The 11,586-nt window shown below is 42.9% G+C and overlaps 2 protein-coding genes across 2 annotated transcripts in view; both read left to right on the forward strand.

The window, feature by feature from the left end:
* Positions 1–11,586, forward strand: part of LOC143766444 (uncharacterized) — a 427,135-nt gene that overhangs the window by 96,400 nt on the left and 319,149 nt on the right. The window lies entirely within an intron of this gene.
* LOC143766429 (uncharacterized) overlaps positions 1–11,586 on the forward strand; it is a 36,292-nt gene that overhangs the window by 22,552 nt on the left and 2,154 nt on the right. The gene's annotated exons all lie outside the window — the stretch shown is intronic.

An 11,586-nucleotide genomic window follows, 5' to 3' on the forward strand; every position in this document is an offset into this window, starting at 1 on the left:
AGTTGCCACTGTGTCTTAGGTATTAAGATCGGGCAGCCAACTTGGAATTGACAGTCTTGCCGGTCTCTGAAGTAAAGCATAGAGTCAATTACTCCCTCGGTGCTCCGGCTACGCGCCTCAGAAGGAGGCAGCCTATTGCAGGGCAGAACTCCTGGTGTTTTCTCCTTGTGCTATGATTTCGTTTCTCACCCTCTACAACACAGTTCTCTTTGTGTCCTTTCTTAGGATGCTGCCGCACATGGGGTAGGCGCAGCTCCGTGTCTTTCTGTTCTAGCTAGACCTCTGACAGGATCCCACCCATGCCAGGGGCCCTCTGCTCCGATGTTCCTCCTTTCCCCCTGTCTGCCTGACAGGTGTTGCCTGGGCAAAGCCCAGCCAGCTTCTCTCTGACTTTCTATCCAGCCCACCAGTTTTACCCTTCTGTGAGGAGTGCCCTAGTAGATAGGAGCAAGGCTCCCCCTGGTGGTCTGGAGTGTGAAGTGTGGTGTATGGTTTGTGATACCTGGTAGGAAGATCTCCTTTATTGCCATCAGACGTAATATCACTCCCCCTGGTGGAAGAATGACATCACTGCAATGACCAGGACTCTGGGGCGCTGCAATTACTCTGAAACGCTTCAACAAATCCTGGTGATTCTGAGATTGTTTGTTTTCTTTTGACATATTTTTCTTTATGATAGAGGTAAAGTTTCTCTGATATAACTTGAGTTTATTTGTTAAGAAAATTGAATTTTGGCGAAAATTTTGCAATTTTCAAAGGTTAATTTTTATGCTCTAAAATCCGTCACATCACTCAAAATAGCTAATAAATAACATTTCCCACATGTCTACTTTACATCAGCACAATTTTGGAAATATTTTTTTTTTTAATTAGGATGTTGTAAGGGTTAAAAGTTGACCAGCGATTTCTTATTTTTACAAAAAAAAATGTACAAAACCATTTTATTTAGGGACCACTTCACATTTTGAAGTGAGTTTGGGGGGGTCAATATGACAGAAAATACCCCAAAGTGACACCATTCTAAAAACTGCTCCCCTCAAGGTGCTCAAAACCCCATTCAAGAAGCTTAATAACCCTAAAGGTGCTTCACAGGAATGAATGGAATGTGGAAGGAAAAAATAAACATTTACTTTTCTTTCACAAAAATGTTCATTTAGACCTATTTTTTTTTTTAACTTTCAGAAGGGTAACAGGAGAAAATGGACTATATATATTTTGTTTGGCAATTTCTCCTGAGGATGCCGATACCCCATATGTGGGAGAATACTACTGTTTGGGCACATGGCAGAGCTCGGAAGGGAAGGAGCACCATATTGGAGAGCAGATTTTGCTGGAATTGTTTGTGGGTGACTTGTCACATTGTCAGAGCCCCTGAGGTGCCAGAACAGCACAAGCCCCTAAAAGTGACTGCATTTTACAAAATACTTTCCTGAATTAATTCTCTAGTGGTGCAGTGACCATACTGACATCACAGCTGTTCCATAGAAAATTATACCATTGGGTAGTGAAGAAAAATAATTACATTTTTACCACTAAAATTTACTTTTAACCCCAGAATTTACATTGAAAAATGGGTAGATAGGTAAATGGTCACTACACCCATAGATGAATTCACAGAGGGGTGTCTTTTCCAATTCCCAGAGGGGTGTTATTTCCAAAATGGGGTTACTTCAGGGGGCGTTCTGATGTTATGGCACTTTGGAGAGCCGCAAAGTGCCAGAACAACAGAATCCCCCCTGAAGTGACCCCATTTTGGAAATGACTCCCCTCTGGGAATTCATCTATGGCTATAGTGACCATTTTCACTACATGGATGATTTCCTGAAACACGCAGTGGAAATTTTAGAGCAAAAATTGCAAAAATGTCATTGTGCCCAATATATTGTGCCCAGCTTGTGTCTCTGGAGACATCCCCCCACCTACCCCCGGAAATTAAGTCAGCTCTACTCAAATGTGTCTGTCACTAAATAAACCAAATGCTTGAATGTCAAAACAATTTAAAAACGTGGTTCTGTATGGAAGATTTTAACCCCTTTCTGACATCTGACGTACTATCCCATCGAGGTGGGGTGGGCCCGTATGACCACCGAGGGGATAGTACGTCATATGCGATCGGCCGCGCTCACGGGGGGAGCGCGGCCGGGTGTCGGCTGCCTATCGCAGCTGACATCCGGCACTATGTGCCAGGAGCAGTCACGGACCACCCCCGGCACACCGCGATCAAACATGATCGCAGTGTTCCGGTGGTATAGGGAAGCATCGCGCAGGGAGGGGGCTCCCTGCGGGCTTCCCTGAGACCCCCGGAGCAACGCGATGTGATCGCGTTGCTCCGAGGGTCTCTTACCTCCTTTTCCCTGCAGCAGGCCCGGATCCAAGATGGCCGCGGCATACGGGTCCTGCAGGGAGGTAGCTTCACTGCGCCTCAATCTTACACTATAACATGATGTCCCCCCCTGGGGCAATGTTAGAGTGTAAAAAAAAAAAATATTCATATGTGTAAAAAAAAAAAAAAAATTCCCCCAAAAATGCCCCCCCCCCCCAAAATATATTGTTCCTACAAATACATTTCTTTATCTAAATAAAAAAAAACAATAAGAGTACACATATTTAGTATCGCCGCGTCCGTAACGACCCGACCTATGAAACTGTCCCACTAGTTAACCCCTTCAGTGAACACCGCAAAATAAATAAAATAAAAACGAGGCAAAAAACGCTTTATTATCTTACCGCCAAACAAAAAGTGGAATAACACGCGATCAAAAAGACGGATATAAATAAACATGGTACCGCTGAAAACGTCATCTTGTCCCACAAAAAACGAGCCGCCATACAGCATCATCAAAGAAAAAATAAAAAAGTTACAGTCCTCAGAATAAAGCGATGCAAAAATAATTATTTTTTCTATAAAATAGTTTTTATAGTATAAAAGCTCCAAAACATAAAAAAATGATATAAATGAGGTATCGCTGTAATCGTGCTGACCTGAAGAATAAAACTGCTTTATCAATTTTACCAAACGCGGAACGGTATAAACGCCTCCCCCAAAAGAAATTCATGAATAGCTGGTTTTTGGTCATTCTGCCTCACAAAAATCGGAATAAAAAGCGATCAAAAAATGTCACGTGCCCGAAAATGTTACCAATAAAAACGTCAACTCGTCCCGCAAAAAACAAGACCTCACATGACTCTGTGGACCAAAATATGGAAAAATTATAGCTCTCAAAATGGTAACGCAAAAAACATTTTTTGCAATAAAAAGCGTCTGTGTGTGTGACGGCTGCCAATCCTAAAAATCCGCTAAACCCACTATAAAAGTAAATCAATCCCCCCTTCATCACCCCCTTAGTTAGCAAAAAATTTAAAAAATGTATTTCTATTTTCCCATTAGGGCTAGGGTTAGGGTTAGGGCTAGGGTTAGGGCTAAGGTTAGGGCTAAGGTTAAGGCTAGGGTTAGTGTTGGGGCTAGGGTTAAGGCTACAGTTAGGGTTGGGGCTAAAGTTAGGGTTGGGGCTAAAGTTAGGGTTAGGGTTTGGATTACATTTACGGTTGGGAATAGGGTTGGGATTAGGGTTAGGGGTGTGTCAGGGTTAGGGGTGTGTCAGGGTTAGGGGTGTGGTTAGAGTTACCGTTGGGATTAGGGTTAGGGATGTGTTTGGATTAGGGTTTCAGTTATAATTGGGGGATTTCCACTGTTTAGGCACATCAGGGGCTCTCCAAACGCGACATGGCGTCCGATCTCAACTCCAGCCAATTCTGCATTGAAAAAGTAAAACAGTGTTCCTTCCATTCCGAGCTCTCCCATGCGCCCAAACAGGGGTTTACCCCAACATATGGGGTATCAACGTACTCAGGACACATTGGACAACAAATTTTGGGGTCCAATTTCTCCTGTTACCCTTGGGAAAATACAAAACTGGGGGCTAAAAAATAATTTTTGTGGAAAAAAAAAAGGATTTTTTATTTTCACGTCTCTGCGTTATAAACTGTAGTGAAACACTTGGGGGTTCAAAGTTCTCACAACACATCTAGATAAGTTCCTTGGGGGGTCTAGTTTCCAATATGGGGTCACTTGAGGGGGGTTTCTACTGTTTAGGTACATTAGGGGCTCTGCAAACGCAATGTGATGCCTGCAGACCAATCCATCTAAGTCTGCATTCCAAATGACGCTCCTTCCCTTTCGAGCTCTGCCATGCGATCAAACGGTGGTTCCCCCCCACATATGGGGTATCACCGTACTCAGGACAAATTGGACAACAACTTTTGGGGTCTAATTTCAACGGTTACCATTGAAAAAATACACAACTGGGGGCTAAAACAATTTTTGTGGGAAAAAAAAAGAATTTTTATTTTCACGGCTCTGCGTTATAAATTGTAATGAAACACTTGGGGGTTCAAAGCTCTTACAACACATCTAGATGAGTTCCTTAGGGGGTCTACTTTCCAAAATGGTGTCACTTGTGGGGGGGTTCAATGTTTAGGCACATCAGTGGCTCTCCAAACGCAACATGGCGTCCCATCTCAATTCCTGTCAATTTTGCATTGAAAAGTCAAATGGCGCTCCTTCGCTTCCGAGCTCTGCCATGCGCCCAAACAGTGGTTTACCCCCACATATGGGGTATCGGTGTACGCAGGACAAATTGTACAACAAGTTTTGGGGTCCATTTTCTCCTGTTACCCTTGGTAAAGTAAAACAAATTGGAGCTGAAGTAAATTTTTTGTGAAAAAAAGTTAAATGTTCATTTTTATTTAAACATTCCAAAAATTCCTGTGAAACACCTGAAGGGTTAATAAACTTCTTGAATGTGGTTTTGAGAACCTTGAGGGGTGCAGTTTTTAGAATGGTGTCACACTTGGGTATTTTCTATCATATAGACCCCTCAAAATGACTTCAAATGAGATGTGGTCCCTAAAAAAAAATGGTGTTGTAAAAATGAGAAATTGCTGGTCAACTTTTAACCCTTATGGCCGGCGTCACACTGGCGAGTTTTACGGACGTAAGAGCGCAGAAACTACGTCCGTAAAACTCGCATAACATACGGCACAATTATTCTCAATGGGGCTGCTCCTATTAGCCGTATATTACGGTTCAGTATTATACGGCTTTCTACGGCCGTACAAAATCGCAGCATGCTGCGTTTGTCAGCGTACTGCGCAAAAAAATCGCCAATGAAAGTCTATGGGGGCGAGAAAAATACGGATTCCACACGGACCAGCAGTGTGACTTGCGAGAAATACGCAGCGCTGTTAGTGAAAAGTCGGTAATTCAATTGCCGGCTTTTCATTTCTCCTGCACAAACCCGACAGGATATGAGACATGGTTTACATACAGTAAACCATCTCACATCCCCCTTTTTTTTGCATATTCCACACTACTAATGTTAGTAGTGTGTATGTGCAAAATTTCAGCGCTGTAGCTGCTAAAATAAAGGGTTAAATGGCGGAAAAAATTGGCGTGGGCTCCCGCGCAATTTTCTCCGCCAGAGCGGTAAAGCCAGTGACTGAGGGCAGATATTAATAGCCAGGAGAGGGTCCATGGTTTTTGGCCCCCCCGTGGCTAAAAACATCTGCCCCCAGCCACCCCAGAAAAGGCACATCTGGAAGATGCGCCTATTCTGGCACTTGGCCACTCTCTTCCCACTCCCTGTAGCGGTGGGATATGGGGTAATGAAGGGTTAATGCCACCTTGCTATTGGAAGGTGACATTAAGCCAGATTAATAATGGAGAGGCGTCAATTATGACACCTATCCATTATTAATCCAATTGTTGGAAAGGGTTAAAAAACACACACACACATGATTTAAAAGGATTTTAATGAAATAAACACAGCGGTTGTTGTAATAATTTATTGTTCTCTCAAATCCATTTGCAGTCCCTCGCTTGGCAACATAATAAACGCACAAGATACATACCTTCTGATGCACTGTCAGGTCCAACGATGTAATCCATCTGAAGGGGTTAACTAATATTACAAGCGGGAGCCCTGCTATAATGCAGCTGTGCTCCGTGCTTGTAATTCCCCTGCGAATGAATGAAATGTAGGTCATTGACCTACATTTCATTCATTCGCGGTGATGCGCCCCCTGGTGGATGTCCTCATATGACCTGGAGCGTGGGAAAAAGTTCCCAGGCTGCAGTTCATGAGAACATCCACCAGAGGGCGCCTCACCGCGAATGAATGAAATGTAGGTCAATGACCTACATTTCATTCATTCGCAGGGGAATTACAGGCACGGAGCACAGCTGCATTTAGCAGGGCTCCTGCTTGTAATATTAGTTAACCCCTTCAGATGGATTACATCGTTGGACCTGACAGTACATCAGAAGGTATGTATCTTGTGCGTTTATTATGTTGCCAAGCGAGGGACTGCAAATGGATTTGAGAGAACAATAAATTATTACAACAACCGCTGTGTTTATTTCATTAAAATCCTTTTAAATCATGTGTGTGTGTGTTTTTTAACCCTTTCCAACAATTGGATTAATAATGGATAGGTGTCATAATTGACGCCTCTCCATTATTAATCTGGCTTAATGTCACCTTCCAATAGCAAGGTGGCATTAACCCTTCATTACCCCATATCCCACCGCTACAGGGAGTGGGAAGAGAGTGGCCAAGTGCCAGAATAGGCACATCTTCCAGATGTGCCTTTTCTGGGGTGGCTGGGGGCAGATGTTTTTAGCCACGGGGGGGCCAATAACCATGGACCCTCTCCTGGCTATTAATATCTGCCCTCAGTCACTGGCTTTACCGCTCTGGCGGAGAAAATTGCGCGGGAGCCCACGCCAATTTTTTCCGCCATTTAACCCTTTATTTTAGCAGCTACAGCGCTGAAATTTTGCACATACACACTACTAACATCAGTAGTGTGGAATATGCCAAAAAAAAGGGGATATGAGATGGTTTACTGTATGTAATCCATGTCTCATATCCTGTCGGGTTTGTGCAGGAGAAATGAAAAGCCGGCAATTGAATTACCGGCTGTTCACAGATATCGCGCTGAATGAAATCTAAATACAGAATATATATATATGTGTCTCAATGACATATATATATATATATACTGTATATATGTTTTAATGAACATTTGAGCACATAAATCCATTAGATGTCGGTTTTGCAAGCCTGCGCGAAAATATCGCAGTACGGATGCCATACGGATTACATACGGAGGATGCCATGCGCAAAATACGCTGACACACCCTGCCTACGGATCACTATTTTGGGAACATTTCACCGTATTTCGGCCGTATTACGGCCGTAAAATACGGACCGTATTGTCTTACGCCGAGTGTGACGCCGGCCTATAACTCCCTAACAATAAAAAATTTAGGTTCCAAAATTGTGCTGATGTAAAGTAGACATGTGGGAAATCTTACTTATTATGTATTTTGTGTGATACATCTCAGTGATTTAATTGTATAAAAATTAAAAGTTGGAAAACTGCAAAATTTTCAAAATTTTTGCCAAATTTCCGTTTTTTTCACTAATAAACGCAGGTAATATCAAAGAAATTTTACCACTATCATGAAGTACAATATGTCACGAGAAAACACTGTCAGAATCATCAGGATCTGTTGAAGCGTTCCAGACTTATAACCTCATAAACGGAGAGTGGTCAGAATTGTAAAAATTGGCCTGGTCATTAACGTGCAAACCACCCTTGGGGGTAAAGGGGTTAAATTAGTCATGGAGGTATAAGGCTGGCAATGATGGGCATTTTAGGTAATAATAGCGGGTATCATGCCTCATTCCTCTCTTGGAACATACACAACATCTTCTCTGGGGGTTCTTTATTGTTTCAGTTGCTGGAATGAGTGCAATAAAATGTCCCTCAGTGAGTCTTCTGACATCTTCAGATTCTAAAGGATTGGCGGGACATTTTCAAAAACAAGACTTTCAATCTCCTTATCCTGATAATCAAGGAAAGTATCTGCATTTCCAGCCTTTTTGTATAACACAAAAGAATTATATGAGGCCACCTGAAACAAATAAATGACTAACTTTTTATACCAGATATATAATTTTCTTTATACCTGGTATGGCTGTAGAACATGGTCTGCAAGGTCCACACCCCCTATATATTTGTTGTAGTCAATGACAGACACAGGTTTTGGAGTAGTGGATCCCTGTTGGTCTGCAGTGCTCCTTGTGGCATCTGTGTGGATCGAGCTCAGGATAAAAATATCGTTGTTATCCTTATACTTAAGAGCAAGCATCTCTCCATTGTGTAAAGCCCCTGATTGCCCCTTTCGGAACTTTTCGTTGACCAGTGATTGTGGAAACCCCTGACTTTTTTTGTGAATAGTCCCACAAGCCCCCATGTTATGTTCAACCAGACTTTTAAATAGGGGTATGCTGGTGTAGTACTTGTCAACATACAGATTGTAGCCTTTTTGTAAAAATGGAGTTATCAGCTCCCAAACAGTTTTTCTAGATGTCCCCAGATAAGTACAGCATCCTGGTGGGTTTAGTTGATTATCTTTCCCCTGATAAATGCGAAAAGCTGATGTGTATCCGGTTGAACTCTCGCACATTTTATAAAGCTTTATTCTGAACCTTGCCCTTTTAGAAGGAATAAATTGCTTGAGGTGCAGTCTTCCTTTGAATTTTACAAGGGACTCCTCAATGGAAATGTTTTCTGTTGGGGGGTAAAGCTTTAAGAACTTTTCTGTCAAGTCTTTGATGATGAGTCTGATTTTGAATAGTCAGTCATGTTCTGGTGTATCTCTGGGCAGGCATGGACTTATGTCGTTAAAATGCCGAAATCTCATAACAGGTCCTAAGAAGAATGGCAGAAAACATTGGGGTGGTTTGAACAGGGCGGTTGGACCAATAGGACCGAATGCTCGTTTTTTTTAACAAGCCCCATAGCGAATGAAAGTCCTAAATTTTTTTTTTTTAATTTCTAGCACATTAGTTGGTGTCCATAAATTTGACCTAGCATAATAGGATCGTGGATTCTGGCTGATGAATTGGGACGCATATACATTTGTTTGTAAGACAATATGCTCTAGCAAGTTATCTGTCAGAAACAAATTAAAAAAATTAACTGGTCCAAAATTTTCCACCTCCACATTTTTATCAGGAATGGCATTAATATTAGGGATGGTTGGAGTAGCCAAATCTGAAGCCTCTCATCTGGGAAATGCTACGTCAAGAGGCAAAGCCCCTTGGACTTTGATGTGCACCAATTCACGAGCACTAGGGACAGTGCTAGTACTGGGCATTGTTCCCTGAGTTGGAGACATTTCTCCAGAAGCGCTATTTGTCCTTGTTGTACTGATCCTTGTGTGTGAGGCTGGACCAGAATCACTGCTCATTTCTGAGTTATCACTGTCGCTGCTACTAAAGCCCTCGAAATCCACATCGTCATCTGACACTGCACTTTCTTCACTGTCAGAAAATAAAAGTGCATAAGCCTCCTCTGCACTATAATACTGACTGGCCATTTTATTCTTTTTTATTTTTTTCAGGAAATAGAAAACTGACGTGACCAAATTATTGGGGAGAGAATTGAGAAAAGCCTAATTCTTTAGCCTAACCCTAACTTTAGCCTAACAGTAACCCTAACTTTAGCCCCAATACTATCCCTAACTATAGCATTAACCCTAACCTTATCTGTTGTTTTTTTTTTTACTTTATAACAAGATCGCTGACTGACACAGCTGTTGCCAGCAGCACTTGTAACACTGCTTCTCCTCTAATATCACACTGACAGTAGATCTGAGGAGAAAGTGTTTTTATGAGGCAGATGGCCCGGGAAAATTCGTTGCTATAACAAACTTTCCTAGTGATTGTTTTCTCATTGGCTGTTGTGATGCTGACCTCATCAGGACCTGAACCAATCAGGTCTCGATGAGGTCGGGGGTCATAGGAAGCGTTGTGCGCCGGAATCCCCTCATAAGATACATGGGGGTCCCGATGGACACAAAACCGCCGTCTGTAGACAAACATTGGCGCTGCACAAAGCCCTGCTAGCGCTGATGTTTACCGTTGGCGGTCACAAAGTAGTTAAGTTAAGGGTACCATCATTTCTTTCCAGGCCTATTTTATTAGTTTAATTTTTTATTTTTTTTTATTCTGTGGAAGCATGGTTAAAAAGCAATGTCTGACTTTCATTTGTTCATTTTCACACATTTTTGCTTTATTATTCAAGATTCAAGTTATTTCTGTGACCATTGTGGGTTTTTCTGTCATTAAATGAGGGGTACCAACAATTTTGACCACGTGTGCAGGAGGAGTGAATATTTTGATTCCACAGCCACTTTCTGGAAATTAGCACGCAGTGGATGTTGGAGAGTGAAAATTACACATTTGCCAATTTATTACCGAGCACATAGTGCCCAGATTGTGCTCCAGGAGACACACATTGCAGATTAAGTGGATTCTTCTGACTATATAATATTGCTAAATACAGGGATCCTAAATGTTGTTTGATCACACTGCAAGACTCAGAAGTGAGAGCGGATTTTACTGGATTGCTTTATAGAAACGCTGTTGCTTTTCAACAGCCTTTAATCCACAAGTAGTGTGGGAACCTCTTTTTTTCCATTGACAGATGATGGACCTGACTGTTGACTTGTTTTTGTGAGATGAGAATTGGTATTATTTTCGCCTACATAACATTGATTGGTTTCTTTTTATTCAGTATTTGGGAGGCAGAATGAACAAACAGTTGAACACCACACACTACTGGTTCATCCAACAAGGTTTTCTGTTAGGCCAGTCTCACACGTCCAGATAATTCCGGTACCAGAAAAAATCGGTACCGGAGTTATCCGTGTGTCCGTGAGCTCACGTAGGCCATCCGTGTGGCACACGTGCGGCAGCCGTGTGCCACCTGGGTACCACACGGACCGTGCAGGAGAGACAGCGCTAACGTTTAGCGCTGTCCCCTGCATCGTGCTGAAGCCGCGATTCATATCTTCTGTGCAGCAGCGTTTGCTGTAAAGAAGATATGAATAATCCATTTTTTTAGTGGTATTTCATGTTTAAAATAAAGCTCCATGTCCCCACCCCCTGTGCGCCCCCCCCCACTGTTCTGAAAATACTCACCCGCCTCCCTCGCAGTGTCCTGTCCTGGCCGCAGCTTCTCCTGTATGCGGTCACGTGGGGCCGCTCATTTACAGTAATGAATATGCGGCTCCACCCCTATGGGAGGTGGAGCCGCATATTCATGACTGTAATCGGCGGCCCCACGTGACCGCATACAGTAGAAGGTGCGGCCAGGACAGGAAGCAGCGACAGCCAACGAGGGAGACGGGTGAGTATTTTCAGAACAGCGGGGGGGCGTACAGGGGGTGGGGACATGGAGCTTTATTTTAAACACGAAATACCACTAAAAAAATGGATTATTCATATCTTCTTTACAGCAAACGCTGCTGCACAGAAGATATGAATCGCGGCTTCAGCACCATGTGGGGGGGACAGCGCTTACTGGAGCGCTGTCTCCTGCATGGCACACGGAGAACGTCCGTGTGCGGTGCGTGTTTTACACGGACCCATTGACTTTAATGGGTCCGTGTAATATGTGCGCTCCCACGCAAAAAATCAATGACCTCTGCACAGATGCATTGATTTTAAT

Source organism: Ranitomeya variabilis, chromosome 4 (assembly GCF_051348905.1).
Source record: "Ranitomeya variabilis isolate aRanVar5 chromosome 4, aRanVar5.hap1, whole genome shotgun sequence".
Lineage (NCBI taxonomy): Eukaryota > Metazoa > Chordata > Amphibia > Anura > Dendrobatidae > Ranitomeya > Ranitomeya variabilis.